The 16243-nt window shown below is 57.5% G+C and overlaps 1 protein-coding gene and 2 non-coding genes across 3 annotated transcripts in view; 1 reads left to right on the plus strand and 2 right to left on the minus strand.

Moving 5' to 3' along the window:
* The window catches only part of LOC149521034 (leukocyte immunoglobulin-like receptor subfamily A member 3), a 1043054-nt gene that overhangs the window by 837454 nt on the left and 189357 nt on the right, over nt 1-16243 (plus strand). The window lies entirely within an intron of this gene.
* Nucleotides 275-415, minus strand: LOC142821419 (U4 spliceosomal RNA). Its single transcript, XR_012898193.1, has one exon. It is a non-coding gene; the product is annotated as a U4 spliceosomal RNA (small nuclear RNA).
* LOC142821399 (U1 spliceosomal RNA) lies at nt 4348-4511 on the minus strand. Its single transcript, XR_012898173.1, has one exon. It is a non-coding gene; the product is annotated as a U1 spliceosomal RNA (small nuclear RNA).

Raw genomic sequence — 16243 nt, forward strand, 5'->3', positions numbered from 1 at the left:
GGAGGGGGCGGGGTGATATTGGGAAACACTTGGGAAAATAACCTCAGATTGGTTCCGCAGACTCGGCTCCTTTCTCTGCACTGACCGTTTGGAACCTGGTCTGAGAGGGAGGGTCGCAGGGGGGAAGCAGCTGAAAGAGGCCACGGGGCTGCCTACTGGCAGGACATGAGCCCTGGGACGCTCTGGCTTACTTAAAATAAAGTCAGGTGATATAACCAATAAGCAACATTATTACAATCACTATTTTTTTCTTTTGTTGAACAAAGCTGTCCAGCCTCCCCAGAGACCACCAAAAATTGCCGATGCCGACTGTATTTCAAGTCGTCACGGCGGGGTATTGGGAAAAGTTTTCAATTAACAATAATCGCACCTCGGATTAACCTCATTGACTACGATATTGCCACTGCGCAAAGATAATTAAACACTCCCCGGCGCGGTGACCCCGGGCCGGCCACAGGCTCCCAGCTTAGGGCGAGGCCCGGTACCGTGGCGGGAAGCCGGGTACGAAGTGCCCCAGCACCGCTGTCTCCGGAGCCCCGGCAGCCCAGCCAGACCCAGCGGGCTTGCGGGGTTCAGCGCTTCTGTGCCGCTCAGAACCCTCAGCTGGCCGCAGAGGCCTCTGGGAGCGCGAGGAAATGTGAGACTGACGTCACCAGGCGGGAGGGGTGGGGGCGGGAGAGGCTATTTTGTCTCATTGCAGCGGAAATGCTTAGAAATCACAACACCACGTGGGGGCTGCTGGGTGATTCCCGCCAGATTTTCCCGGCAGTTCGACATGGACGGAAACCAGCCCCCACTGCGCGTGCTCAGAACAGTCCCTCTGGGGCATCAATGCCTTGTGCTCAGCCTGGCACAGGACATGGGAGCTGAAAATCGCAGGGCGCTGTGTTGCATAAATTGCTGGTTTCGTCCCCTTGGAGGCTGATTTACCCCAAGAAGAGAGTCACACTTTCAGGCTGGGTCCAAATCAAGTTTATTGGTTGCAACCAAGGTACGGCTAAGGAACTCAATGTTCAAAGCAGAGCAGACCCCCAACATCTCATACGCAGGGGTTCTTATAGGGTTAACATCCTTCCTGGTTTAGGTGCCTTAACATGATAGGTTACTTCATTTTTGACATTTAGCATTCCTATAGGTCAGGTTAATTTTCCAAATGAGGTTAAATACAGTGCCTACTTGCTGACTTTGCGGTTACAGCTGTGTTACATTCATTCACTTTTGCTGAACAATGGGCAAGCCATACTTCCCTTTTTCCTTTCCTGCTTGAGCGGGTCACAAGTTTAAAGGATGTGGAATCTATCCATATCTCTACTTAACAGAAGACTGGTTTCACTTCCCCTCGTCTCCTTATTATAAGTTATTACTTGTGACAGGCCTTGACCTTTGTCATGTCTTACTCCTATACAAATAGCAAATATATCTAAGCATTAGCAATGTATGTATATTGTAAGTGCCCCTCATAGGGGAGTCAATGGCTCCGGGGGATTTGACTTCCCTTTTACACATCAGCTGGGCCACTCCGCAGTCGCCCGGAGACTGACAGCGCGTGCGGATCAGCCCCTGCAGTGGGGGAGGGGAAACACCCCATAGAGGGGGGGGCGCCATTTACACACAGCAGCTGTCCCCGGGGGTCGCTGCCCCAGCGCCGCACAGGACATTGCTCCGCCTGCCTGTGGGAAGCCATCGCGCAGGGGCTGGACACTTCCGAGGGGAGGCGCCCGGGCGGTGACAAACGCAGCAGGGGCCGATCCTCATCGTGTGACTGTGGGGAAGCCCCCAGGACAGCGCGTCACCCCGAGAAGCAGCGACACAGCCCCGGACACTGACCGGGCAGCGCTTCGTCCGCCTCAGTCCCCGCCCGCCCGCATCTCGGCGCGTCCCCTCCCCGCGGGATTGACACTGACAGCAGCGGCCCCGGGATGCTCCTCCGGGACGTGACTCCAAGGCGGGGACACTGCGATGGGCCCCGATCCACTGTCGGAAACGTCACTGGCCGCCCCTTCCGGAGGACACGCGCGGGGATGGCCGCGGACGGGGAGCGGGTCTCACGCCCAGGGCAGCACCGACCCCATCGGACTCCGACCCCCCGTTTGCAGCGCTGCGCCGCCAGTTCCCATCGACCCGCCTCTGACCAACGCCCCTTTCCCATCCCCAGCGCACCTGGCCAGCGGGTGACCGAGGGAGCGGTTCTCGGGAATGGTGTTTATAGGGAGGCGATGCAGCATTTGTGAGTTTTGGGGTGTGCTCAGAATGCACGAGCCCGTTTGTCTCTGCGAGTATCTGGGAGGAAATAAATAAATAGACACCAAACCTCCATCGTTCTCGGCATTCCCTGGAATGTGACCCTGCTCCGCCAGCACCGCCCAGCACAGAACCCGAACACAACTGCAGCTCCAAACCAGGCCACGCTGAGTGTCCCGCTCCCAGCCGGTCGGGCAGTGCTAGTGAATTATAAAATTCAGACTCCTTGGCAGAGACCCACAGTCCATTTCCCGCAAGTGTCTCTGCATTGGAAATGACTAGAGAGAGAACAGCCACAAAGGGGTGTGTGACCGGGTGGGGTCATTTATGCGGGGATGCCCTGTTCACACCTGTGCACCATTGAACTGTTCACTCCACCTGCTCCCCAGAGGGGCTTTAGAAGTCGGAGAGTTTGGGTTAGTGGCAGCTGAACAGAGTCAGGGACATTCGCGTGACAGGTTAGGAGAGAGACAAGGTCACTTCTGCAACATTAGCAACCAGGGGCGCCGTTTTCTTACTTGCCGTGTGTGTGCTGGGAAGAATGTGCAGCAGCATCTGCTCCCCTCTGCCCGCACACATCTGCCTGCCTCCGTACACCCCTCTCCCCACAATTCATCTCTGCCTCCCCCCTTTCTTTCTTCCCTCCTCCACACCCCTCCTCCGTAAATGTATCTGCACTTGAACTTTTCTTTCTTTCTTTCTCGGAAAAAAATGTCCACTCCAGCTATTCAGGGAGAGCTGCCCAGTTGCCTTTGCTCCGCTTTCCTTTTTCTTCTCGTTGACAGGGAGGTTGGTGTGACGTAGTGGGGGTACCTGGCTGGTTTCTATGCTGCTGGGTCTGGGGGAACCCCCACTGGCTGCCGTGGGTACCACGACCCAGCAAAACAGGATGAGTCACTATGCAAACTAGTGGCCAGACACCCCCCATGGAGAGGAACAAAGGAAGGTGGAATGCTGCCCTGGCTGGGGGGCAGGGTTGGAAGTTAGTGGGTTGGTTGCTGGCTGTCGGAGGGCATGGAGGAGAGCCTAGGGAAGGGGCTGGAGTTTAGGGGCCCAGTCTCCCCCATCTCAAGGGGGCCTGAGGCATCCTAGCCCAGTTCCTGTAACCAGATTACATCTGTGCTGCGCTGTGCAGGAGGAGCAATAAACCACCCTCAATTCCACTGGCTGGTGCAGTCTGTTTGTGCCATTTCGGGGTGCAGGAGACGGGGAACCCCCAACGCGCCGTCACAGTTGGTTCGGGAAATCTCTGCTCTGAGCTGATCTGGCCTCGCTAAGCTGTTAGGAATCCGCTTCCCCTTTTTGTGTGTGTCCCTGCTGGGCTCTGTGTCATTGTGCAGCCTGATGCAGTAATAGGTTGTGACGGCGCGTTGGGGTTCCCCCGCCTCCTACACCCCCGGAATGGCATGAACAGACTCCACCAGCCAGTAGAATAGAGGTGATTTATTGCTTCTCCAGGATACAGCACAGCACAGATGTCATCAGGTTACAGGGCAGGCCTAGGATGCCTCAGCCCCCCTTGATATGGGGGGGTCTGGGCTTCTAAACACCCCAGCCTGTTGCTTAGGCGGGTTCCTCCTTGATCCCAGACAGAACCTAACTAACTCTCTTCCAGCCCTGCCCCCAGCCAGGGGCGGCATTCCACCTTCCTTTGTTTCCCTCCCTGGGGGGTAGCTGGTCAGACAGGTTGAGAGACCCCTTTGCATAATGACTCATCCTCTGTGTCGCTGGGCCGGGGTACCGACAGCAGCCAGTGGGGGTTACCACAGAGCCAGCATAGAAAGCAGCCCGATACCCCCAGTACGTCAAAGTAGGAATAAGAGCCTCCAGAAAAGGGCACTTTTTCCGGAGGATCGGGCCGCGGGGGATATTTAATATCCCCCGCGGATTTCCCTACGACGACTAGTGAAATTTACATGCCCCTTCCGGAAAAGGGGACAGTGTAGACGTAGCCTGTTTGTCTGAAATTTACATGCCCCTTCCGGAAAAGGGGACAGTGTAGACGTAGCCTGTTTGTCTGCAAGCGTGCAGAATAGATAAGAAGAGCTCTTCTCGATTTAATCCTGTATTCTCAGAACAAGATAATCTTTCTTTCTACAACTAAACCAGGGGAAAGCGCGCACGCAGTCCCCCACTACCACAAATTGTGCAGTCGAGTTTCCTCTATTCGAAGAAATCGCAGGGGTCAGCGCACCCGCAGTGCAATAGGCGGGCCTCACCCTGGGAAAACCACCTTCCTGAGCGTGGTATTTCCCCCGCCAGGTAAGTATAAACTCTTGTCCCAGAGCCCCCGCCAGCCCTCAAGCGCCCCGAACTCTCACATCACGGTGGCTCCCACCTCCACCTCCAAACAACCCCGCCGGCACCGCTTCCCGCTGCTGCCAGCTGCCTCGCCCCTGTCCCCAGACCCCACCCAGAGCCCCGCTTGCAAATTAGGGCCCCGCTCGTCAGCCTGCTCCCACTCCCATAGTGCTCCGCTCGCACACACATCTGCATACGTGCACACGAGGCTCCGCCCTTCCGGATGGGCCACGCCCCTGACTGCCCTTGGTCCACACTCTCCAGTCCAGCCAGACCCGGCTCTTCAGCTGCTCAGCGCCCGATAGACAGAGCCCAGGCCCCGCTCTCAAGTGCTGCCCGAGGGGCGGGGGGTTAAGGGAAAGTAGCGGGGCGGGGGACAAAGAGGAACAGCAGGAGAGGATGCACCTGGCCACACGCCCGGGCGCTCACTGTCACCGCGGGGAAGCCGCGTGGCCGCAGGTTTCCCGCCGTGTGGTCCTGTCCCCTCCCGGGTACGAACCATCAGAGGAGCAGATGGAGCCCGGGGCGTGTTGCTCTGCTACTCCTGCCGCGGCCAGTGAGTGGTGGCGGGAGGGGGGAGGTGCTACGGGTGCCAGGCCCATCCTGCAGTTACCGGGCCGTTCAGGGATTCGGGGCCGGCTGGCTGCTGTCGGATTCAGACTCCTAAATTTTAGCTAATTGTGAAAATTGGACTTAATCACCTGCTCCGGTCACAGGCGGGGTGTGACGCAGCATCGCGCTGTTCTGTCTCCTGGCAGGGGGGTTCCAGAGTCCGGCTGGGCACAGAATGTCCCGCTGCTGGTTCCTCCGCCCGCCGGCCAATGGGCAGATGCAGTAACTGAATGGAGAGAGCCCGTCTGTGTGTGTGTCTGTCTGTCTGTGTCTGTCTGTCACAGACCCTATGACACAGCACATGGGAGCAGATACGCGGTGCGAGTGTTTGATTTCGCGAGTCTTTCCCTGACCGGTCCAACAACCAGGGCCGGATTAAGACGGGTGAATTATCCCGGCGTGTCCGATTCTCCCTTAAGAACCGAATTCTCCGAACGGCTCGGAGCCAGGTCCCGCAGGGTTCACGCCCCACAGCGGCGGCCAGACCTACACAAGTCTGCGCTCTTATGTCCCCACCTGACGGAGGGCCGGAGCTCAGCCATGTCCCAGCGCACAGCAACTCCCCTTGTCACCGCCAGAGTCCGATTTACCCAGCAGCCCAGCCCCGACACGCTGCAGTCAATTCCAATTCAGTTCTGTGTGTGAACGGAAGGCTGGCGGCTCTTTGCAGATCTAACCGGGATTAAGAGTTTTCCTACTTCCAGCCCAAATGCGGCCACGGGCACCTGTCAGGGACGGTCTCGATAACACTGATCCCTCTCGAGTGCAGGGGTCTGGTCAGGATGTCCGCTCTAGGCCCCTTCCAGTCCCATGAGTCTATGTCCTAAGGAACAGGGGATTTAAATCAGGGAGGTCCCATTCCGGTATCCTCCTCGTGCCACTGGGTGGGTGGGTTCTTGCTGCTCCCTGCCGGAGGGACCCAAGCCAGGCAGTGTCCCTGTGGGGAGGGGAAGGGCTCCCCGCTGCTCTGGCTTCGCTGCCCTGCTCCGAATCCGCTTCCCCTTTTTGTGCCGGTCCCTGCTTCTCTCTGTGTCACTGTGTAGCCTCTGGCACAGAAATACGTGGCGGTGTCTGCAGCTGTCAGCGCGCTGAGCCGCAGATAATACTTGGTGCTGGAGGAATCCACGGTGATGGTGCTGCGGCCTTGCAGGGACGGGTTGTAAAATATGTATGAACTCCCGCTCCATACTCCTATCCACTCCAGCCCCTGGCCCGGCGCCTGGCATATCCAGTTCCAAAAGTCGCTGCTGGTGATGGTGCCCCCGGTGACAGAGCAGGTGAGTGTGAGGGTCTCTCCGGGCTTCACCGCGCCCGGGCCGGATTCCTGGAGCTGGAGCTGGGACAGGACACCTGGGAAAAGCAGGGATCGGTCAGATCCTACCCACCTGCCCCCTCCGCCCCAACCCGCGCCGCCCCCCGCCGCCTCCCTCCGATACTCACCTGGGGCCAGGAGGAGCAGCGGGAGGAGCGGAGAGTTCATGGTGCACGAGGAGGGGACAGCGAAGGACTCTCGAGGGCTTGGGAACACGGTGGCTGTGGGCGCCCTGGGGGCCGCTACTTCAGCCCAGAGCCCGGAGAGGCGATTTGCATAAGGAGGGAGTGCCCGGAGCAGGGGCGATAAAGAGCAGATGAAAAGGCCCCTCTGCCTCCCGGTGCTGTCCCTGGACCGACTTAGTGTGTCACACACCCACACACGCGCACACACACACACACACACACACACACACACACACACACACACACACACACACACAGACTTTGTTCCTTTCGTGCAAAGGAGGGAAACACAAAACCCCTCAGTGAATTAAACTCTCTCACCCCGCTGCTGCCTGTCTCATTTGTTTCTGGGGTCCAAGTCATTCATGTAAACAAAGCAGGTGCCGAAGAAATCGAATTTTGGGCCCTGGAACTCCGGATATTCCGCACCCATCCAGACAGTTATGCCTTATGAGTCCCAAACTCAACCGTTATTGATTGTTGACGTCTCCTTATTACTTATCGATTATTAATTGGAAGCCAGGTCGGTAGCTAGGTAGGCGGTTTGGTGTCTCTATTGCCTTATTAAGGAGGAAATTCACGTTAAGACCCCGAGAGATCTGGAAAATCTCGGCCTGATGTTCCCAAGGACAAGGGGCTCTGTTTCTGGAGGGTTTTTGGCAGCTGCTCTTTCCCCCATAACTACAAGTTGGCAGGAGGGTTTGTGACTATTTAAATGGGCTCCGAGCGCTTTCATTGCATTCACTGGAGGTGGTTCAGGTTGGATGGGCGGAGAAGGGGTGTAACCTTGAACTGGCACCGGTATCTGGGCTCCAGCCCCTGACCTGACACCCCCATTTTGAAAGTGACGTCAATAAATGGGTTTTCCATCTTCTTACTCAAACGTGACACTTTGCTGCCCTCTTGTGGCTCTGTCCGATTGGTGCGCATGGGAACTATTTCCCTCTCTTTTTCCTTGACAACATAAGCTACCAAATCAAAAGGTCATTTGGCTGCACATCCAGTAGTTTGAGCTATGCCAGTAAACGCCGGCAATGCCCCGCTGCTCTATATATTGGACAAACTGGATGGTCCCTACAGCAAAGAATCAATGGTCAAAAATCAGATATATGTAAAGGGAACATAGAGAAACCTGTTGGGGAACATGTCAACTGGCAGCATATTATGAGTTGGATCCCTGGCTCCGCCCCTTGACACCAGCTGAAACTCCGCAGGAACAAGTGACCGCGGCTCCCATTGACCCGGGACCCCGTACCTGCAGACGTGCAGGTAAATATGGAGGTGTGGGGACTGTGCGGGGGCTAACCCTGGTGGACCAGATCCCACCCGCCAGTATTTGCCTAAAGGCATCGCGATTCCACTTACTATATTTCGAGAGCCTCGATTTCCTTCCTATCTAGATGAAGGGTGTGATGTAGTTGAGGGAGGGGCTGTCTGCTCTGTGATGTGGTCCCCCTGCTCTGTGATGGGAGATTCTCACTGACTCTCCCAGGTGTGTATTGAACCAGACACCCAGGCTCAGTCTCCCAGGGAGAGACGAAGGAAAGAGGGTGGAGACCAGCACCTGGCTGGGGGGCAGGGCTGGAAGAGAGTTTTGAGTTTCTGCCCCGTATCATGGAGGAGGCAGCCTAAGCAAGGGGCTGGAATTTAGGGGCCCAGTCTCCCGCATCCAAAGGGGGGCTGAGTCATCCTAGGCCTGTCCTGTAACAAGATTACATCTATCCTGTGCTGTATCCTGGAGAAGCAATAAACTCCCTCTATTCTACCGGCTGGTGGAGTCTGTTCATGCCATTACGGGGGTGCAGGAGACGGGAAAACCCCAACACAGCCCTCTCAGTCTCCGTGTGGGAGGGGAAGACTCTGGGTTCAGCTCTCTCTGCTACCTTGTTCAGAATCCGCTTCCCCTTTTTCTGCCAGACCCTGCTTCGCTCCGTGTCACTGTGTCTGGCACAGAAATACATGGCGGTGTCTGCAGCTGTCAGCGAGCTGAGCAGCAGATAATACTTGGTGCTGGAAGAATCCACGGTGATGGTGATGCGGCCTTGCAGGGACGGGTTGTAGCTTGTACTGCCGGTCCAGTATCCCATCCACTCCAGTCCCTGGCCCGGAGCCTGGCGAATCCAGTTCCACCAGTAGCTGTTGGTGACGGTGCCCCCGGAGACAGAGCAGGTGAGTGTGAGGGTCTCTCCGGGCTTCACAGCGCCCGGGCCGGACTCCTCGAGCCGCAGCTGGGACAGGACACCTGGGAAAAGCAGGGATCGGTCAGACTCCAACCCACCTGCCCCTCCCCCACTCCGCGCCGCCTCCCGCCGAGACTCACCCGGGACCAGGGCCAGGAGGAGCAGCGGGAGGAGCGGGGAATTCATGGTGCGCAAGGAGGAGACAGAGAAGGGCTCGCGAGGGGCAGCTCAGCGCCTGAGAAGGGGACACGGTGGTTTTGGGCGCCCCTGGGGCCGCTACTTCATCCCGGAGCTCGAAGCGGAGATTTGCATAAGGAGGGGGTGCCCGGGGGAGGGGCGAGAAGGAGCCCATCAAAAGGCCGGCGGGGGCCGTCAGCCTCCCTGTGCCCCTCCTGAACAGACATAGTGCGTCTGTCTGTCTCCCTCCCCCCCCCCCCCCCACCCCCGCACACACTTTGGCCGGTGGCTGCAAAGGAGGAAAACACAAAACCCCCCAGTGAATTGGACACTCTCACCCCGCTCCTGTCTGTCTCATTAGTTTCTGGTGTCCGTTCATTCGTGTAAACAAAGCAGGCGCCGAGAAAAATCGAATTTTGGGCTCTGGGACTCCAGTTATTCCGCGCCCTTCCCTGTTCCAACCCCCACACACTTAAGCGTGATGCGTCCCAAACTCAACCATTATTAATTATTGGTGTCTGCTTATTGGTTATTGATTATTAATCGGTAGTATAGGTTGGTAGGTAGGTAGGCGGTTAGGTGTCCCTATTGCCTTATTAAGGGCGGGGATTTCTCATTAAGATCCCCTAGAGATCTTAGCAAATCTCAGCCTGATATTCCCAAGGACAAGGGGCCCCGTTTCTGGCGGGGTTTTGGCCGCTGCTTTTTCCCGCATGACCACGCCGGCAGGGGGCTCCGAGCGCTTTCATTGCAGTTACTGGAGGTGGGTATCGTCGGTTGGGCGGAGGACGGTGTGACGGCGCGTTGGGGGTCTTCCAGCCCTGCCCCCCAGCCGGTGGAATAGAGGAAGTTTATTGCCTCTCCAGGATACAGCACAGCACAGATGGAATCTGGTCACAGAGCTGGGCTAGGATGCCTCAGGCCCCCTTGAGATGGGGGAGACTGGGCCCCTAAACTCCAGCCCCTTTCCCTAGGCTGTCTCCTCCATGCTCCCAGCCCGCAACTAACTCACACTCTTCCAGCCCTGCCCCCCAGCCAGGGCAGCATTCCACCTCCCTTTGTTTCTCCCCATGGGGGGTAGGCTGGTTCAACCGGTATGATACCTTTGCATAATAAGGTTTTCCCTGCTGGGTCTTGCTCCAGACAGCAGAGGTCACCACCGCCCAGCAAGTACCCCCACTACATCACAGGGAGTTAAAACTTTTCTTGCATTATATCTCGGGGGTTCAGGAGGTAAAGTGATGACCAGCTCCGCCCAGACGAGCCACTGTCGTGTGAATGGCCGAGAACATACAGAAGCGCACACAGAGACGTGTATAGAATCTAACATTGTATATAGCTCTAGCCAGGCACAGATTAAAAAAGGCGCTTCAGTGGCTGCAGCCCAGAGCCCTGGGCTGGGGAAGGGGCAGAAAGATCTCTGGACCACCAAAAGTGCAGATCTTTTTGCAGGACTCCCTTAACCTGGGCCCTGGGCTGCAGCCACTAACCTCCCAGCTGTTAAGGGTTAAAGCCGCATTACCTGATCGCTAGAGGAAGTTCTGTCCCGTCTCTACCCTCAACTCCAGACGCCACCCTCACAGCTCCCATTGGCTGGGACTCGCACTGTGGGAGAGCCACTGAGCTGTAAACGGAGAGAGCAGAGCTCCTTACCTCGTTCTGGGACAGGCTACCCATGTGAGCAAATCGCTCAGTGCCTCAGTTTCCCCTCGAGCAGCTTGGCGCATAACGGCACTGCGGTCTCTTTCAGGATGTTGTGAGGGTAAAACTTATTCAGGGTTGTGAGGTGTTCCGAGACTGTGCCCATGTGAATATAAATTTATAATAATAATTATTATAATAAAAAGAAGCCCGAAAGTGCTCAATAAAGCGATGAAGCTGAGGGGCGGTAGACACACAGACGGGTGTGGGCTCAGTGCGATATTTTGCAGCATCTCTCAGAGAACAATGTGCCACGCCCGGTCAATGCCGGTGAATGTTGTTTAAGTACAAAGGCCCGATTGGTTCCAGGCAGTTCGGCTGGATTCTCTGGGTCACTGCGGATGGAACGCCCGGGCCCAGCCCTTGGGATGTTTCATTCTGAACTCGGTCCGGACCTCCGGCCCCGGAATGCAAGCGAGGCTCCGAGGAATTACGGTCCCTCTGCTTGAATGGCGGTATGGTTCAAAGAGGCGTGGCCTGAACCGAAAATGACGAAAATGACGTATTCGGAGCGGGCTGTGCTCGGGGAGGGGGAGGGGCTCCTTAACGCGTGTCATTCTCTGGATGTAAATTCCTGAGTCTAGTTTCATGTTCTGTGAAATGAAAGGACTTTGCTAATTTCTCATCGATCAGGTAATTGTGGTCCATTCCAAATAACACCCCTTTGCATTTCCGGGTCTGCTCCCCTTCCTGTTCACACCGATCTTTGGGGGGATTCACACCCACCTCGCCTCCCTCGGCCCATCCCCGAGCACCGGACGCTCAGACATGCTGCCTCTTGCTGCTGGTGGCAATGTGGCCCTGGGCTGGTGTGACGGCGTGTTGGGGGTCCCCCGTCTCCTGCACCCCAAAATGGCACAAACAGACCCCACCAGCCGGTGGAATAGAGGAAGTTTATTGCCTCTCCAGGATACAGCACAGCACAGATGTAATCTGGTCACAGAGCTGGGCTAGGATGCCTCAGGCCCCCTTGAGTTGGGGGGAGACTGGGCCCCTAAACTCCAGCTCCTCTCCCTAGGCTGTCTCCTCCATGCTCACAGACAGCCAGCCACCAACCAACCAACTTCCAGCCCTGCCCCCCAGCCAGGGCAGCCTTCCACCTTCCTTTGTTTCTCTCCATGGGGGGTGTCTGGCCACTGGTTCAACAAGTTTGGCATCACCTTTGCATAGTGAGGCTTTCCCTGCTGGGTCTTGCTCCAGACAGCAGGGGTCACCACAGCCCAGCAAGTACCCCCACTACGTCACAGCTGGGTTCCAGCCCCTCTCATAACGCTCCGCGCTGAAATGCCGCAGGCAGCAGGTGAATAGAGGCTGGCATTGCCTCTCAGCACAAGAGCGGGGTTCGAACTAGACAATGTCAATGGGCCGGAGATGGGAGGAAGCTGCCTGAGGGATCGGAGACCCCACTCGCCTGTGAGCAACCCTCACTCAGGGCTCAGCCCGCCCCCTGGCTGCTCTGAGGGCCCCTTCCCCGCTGCCTTCCCTGGGAGGAGGGAGCCTCACACTGGGAAGGGTCAGAGCAACGAGTCCCTCGGGTACCCGCAGAGCCAGGCCGGATGCAGCTGTTCGTTCTCCCTGCGTCGGGAAACAACCACTGGGCATCTTCTCCCTGCGCTCCCCCGGGAGCTGGGCTCAGCAGCGCCTTTCTCCCCACCCAGCTGGGCGCGGGGCCTGTCTGGCGTGGGAGAGCCCTTTCCGTGAGCGCCGCCCCCAGGAAAGCCCGCTCCGGTCCCTGCAGGGTGAGGTTTTTCTGCTAGCTCAGATTCGGTTCCAATCTCTCTGTGTGTGTGTGTGTGTGTGTGCGCACGTGCCTAGCGCAGTAATACACGGCGCTGTCCTCCGTTCTCAGGCTGTTCATTTTCAGGTAGAAGTTGGCGCTGTCCTTGGAGGCTGTGATTCAGTGGAGGCGGTGACCCGGCTCTGGAAGGAGGAGCTGTAGTCTGTGTGCCAGGTAGAACCACCCTAATATCCCCGCCTCAGCCACTGGAGACCTGTCCCGGGAGCTGCCGCCCCTCAAGGCGGAGGGCTGAGAACGACAGTGAAAGGGGTTTTCTGTTCCCAGCCTCTCTCAGAACTCGCTTTAATTTCCAAGCATGGAGCTTGGGCGCCCCCAGCGCCAAACGGCTTCTCTGATCACTGCAGGGGGAGGTTTGTGACTCACACCCGCTTCTTCTCACTCTGTGTCCCTCCGGCTTCAGGCCGGTCATTTGCAGGTGCAGCAGGCTGTTGGAGTTGACTCTGGAGATGGTGAATCGGCCTTTCACGGAATCAAGGTAGCATATAGTTGTGAAGTAGTGCGGGTACCTTGCTGGTTGCTAGGCTTGGGCTGTGGGTGACCCCCACTGGCTGCTGCCTGTACCAGGGCCCAGCCCAGTAGCTGATGGGACAGGGAGGTAACCTGTTCTACCAGTTACCCGCCCCCCCCAGAGGAACAAAGGAAGGTGGAATGCCGCCCCTGGCTGGGGGGGCAGGGCTGGGAGGGACGGTCTTTAGTTTGGGTCTGGGAAGCAGGGAAGAAGGAGCTAGGGAGGGGTCTGGGATTGTAGGGCTCAGCCACCCCCCCATCTCAAGGGGGGGGGGCACTGAGGCCTCCTTGCCCCAGTTCCTGTAACCAGATGACATGTGTGCTGTGCTGTATCCTGGAGAAGCAATAAACTCCCTCTATTCTACTGGCTGGTGGAGTCCGTTCGTGCCACTACGGGGGTGCAGGAGACGGGAAAAACCCAACGCGCCGTGACACCAGGTGTCAGGAGCCCCCGCCCAGTGTTGCCATCCCCACGCTGTGCGTGCCGACGCCTAGTCACGTGGCATTGACGTCACCCTTAGCGCATTGGTGCTGGACCGTGGGAATTCTCGGCTCCCCAGCAGTTCCCAGCCACCCTCCGCCTCGCTCTCCCGCCACAAAGACGCGTTCAGTTTCCTGCAAGAATCGGAGCCTGTTCAAACGCCGCTCTGCGGAGCTGACAGCCCCGGAGTCCGGCACAGGCTGGTGGCTGGGCACCCGCCCGGGAGGTGCCCTCAGTGCCGGATTCCCCACCCGCCCCCCTTGGCGCTGCCTTTCGAGTCACACGGAGTTTGGGAGCGAGGGGGGATCGCGACTCTTTGCGTTCCCATTGTCTCAGTGGGGCGGTGAGAATCAGCTTCCCCTTTTTGTACCAGCCCCGCGTTGCTCTGTGTCACTGTGTGAGTGAGGCTGCCGGGCGCAGTAATAGGTGCCGGTGTCCGCAGTTGCCAGCGCGCGGAGCTGCAGCGAGACCTGGTTCCTGGCGGTGTCTGCGGGGAGGGTCGCTCGGCCCCGCAGCGCGCTGTTGTATTCAGTGTTCCACTGGCCAGACCTGTACCACGTGCGCCCCACCCACTCCAGCCCCTTCCCCGCGGGCTGTCGGTGGAAACCGAGTCTCCGGAGATGGTGCAAGTGAGTGTCAGGGACTCCCCGGGCTTCGCCGCTCCCGGGCTCGTTTCCTTCAGCTGCACTTGGGAGAGGGCACCTGCGAGGGAAACACAGAAATGACGGAGTGAATCAGTCCCCCAGACCCCTGGGGACATGAAAATGAAATACCTTGGATGGCGCCTACGTGAATGATCTGCCACCTAATTCCATTAGGATCCAGGCACCTAATTCCCTTAGGCTGGCCTCGAACTACAGTCAGTACAGTCTTCTACAGTCAGTGATCCCTCCGGGCCCCAATAGCCACGTACCTGAAAAGGCCTCCAGGATGAACAGGAAAATCAGTAGAAGGTTCATCTTCAGTGAAGCCCAAACTGTCTCCAGCACCCAGGACCGCGCGGGTCTGTGTCTTTGGGGAGTCTGAGGCGCCTAGAACCAGGGGTCGGTATTTAAACAGGAACCCGCCGGAGTAGGGATTTGCCTGCGACTTTCGCCATGTGACTATAACAGGTCTGAGGCGGGCCTACACGGGAATCTCTCTCTGGGACCGCTGTCCCCTTCTGGGAGTGAGCTCAGATCAGCTAAATGTGAAACCGCCGAAGGTATCTGGATGCCCGAACTCAGTTTAAATAAACAGCATTTAGTCATTTAACTCTCTTAACGGCCTTTGGAATTCTCAGCCCACATAAGCGCATGGCGAAGCCTTCTTAGGAAGGAAGGAATATTTGGATAAGAGAAATCATGCCCCTTCTTTTGTCGTATTGGCTGGGATTTCAAGGAAGCCCAAGGGAATTAGAAACACAGGTGCCATCAAAATTTAGAAAGATTTGGCAGCGTAACTCCCTTACAACAACTCTGAGAACCTACCCCTGCTAAGTAGAGCGTAATACCATTTTACCGTATTTATCTCTATCTGAGCTTTTCAAGAATATTTCCCGGGGAGCCAGATTTCCAGCCCATGACATTAGTGTAGCTCCAATGACGTTAATGGGCGGAACCATCCAATAGAATCAGTTGTCCATAGCTCCAATGGAATCAATGGGACCAGATTTTCAGCCGGCATGAATCAATCTCTCTCCTTTGGGGCCAATGGGGCCAGATTTCCAGCCAGCACAAACCAGGGCAGTTTCGTTCGAGGCTGAGAATCTCAGCCACTGTGCGTGGCGCTGTAACTAGCTCTGGCCCCTCAGTGCGGGGCCAGTGTGTTACTGTTGTTGTTATAATCACGTGACTCCTGTAGCATTTTGAGGCCACAGCCAGAGCTCAGGCCTCCGTGATCCCAGCGGCCACAGACACCCGCCGGGCAATGAACCCTTTACTGTGCAAATCCCGGCCGGAGAGGAGACGATCCGGCCCAGTGTTTGCCGGTCACTCATGAGGGAACATTTCTCCCCGGGCTCACACGTTGCATTTTGCTGGCCCCATGTGGCCACGGGCGGCGCTTCCCCTTATTGCGTGTAGGAGGGAGTCTTGTCCCTTGTGAGATAAAATATTCCTTTGGGGGCCGATCTAGATTGTGAACGTCTCGTTCTGGGGATTTGTGCCAATCCAGGAAAAACCTCCCTCTGCCCCCGCCCCTGTTCTCTGTCTGTCCCTTTGTCCGCGTGTCTGTCCCGCTGCCATCTGGCCAGATCGCAGCGCAGAGCCGGCCCTCCCGGACAACTCAGGAAGCAGGTTTAGCGGCCCCTGCCGGAGCTCGGAGGAGATGCTTGGTCCATAGAACGCGCCCCAGGCAAACCCAGCTCAGTGGCTCGGGGCGCGCAGGCGCCTTTCCCAGCTGGATCTGAATTCACAGCGCGGTCCCAGGCCTCGCCCCGGATGGGAACAGGTCCGGCCCAGCTGCCGGCAGTGACTCCAGCGGGAAGGATTGTCCTGGCTTATTTCAAGCCCATCTCCAGCGCTGCGTCACCCTGGCCACCTGCCAGCACAGACCGGGCAAGTAACGTCCCCAGAGAAGAACCGAGCTAGAGCGAGACTCACGCTGGGTCTGGGGCTCACTGGCCGGCAGCAGAGCAGCCCCGGGGGGGGGGGGGACAGGTGGACCCCAAAGAAGAAGCCGCTGGCCATGGCGACGCAGGGTAAGAAGTGGGCGGGGGCAGCAGGAAGGGGGGTGGTTGGGAACGTGTCTGTCGGTCTCAGGCTCTAA

Source organism: Pelodiscus sinensis, chromosome 30 (genome assembly GCF_052426305.1).
Source record: "Pelodiscus sinensis isolate ZL-2025 chromosome 30, ASM5242630v1, whole genome shotgun sequence".
In the NCBI taxonomy this organism is placed as follows: Eukaryota; Metazoa; Chordata; order Testudines; family Trionychidae; genus Pelodiscus; species Pelodiscus sinensis.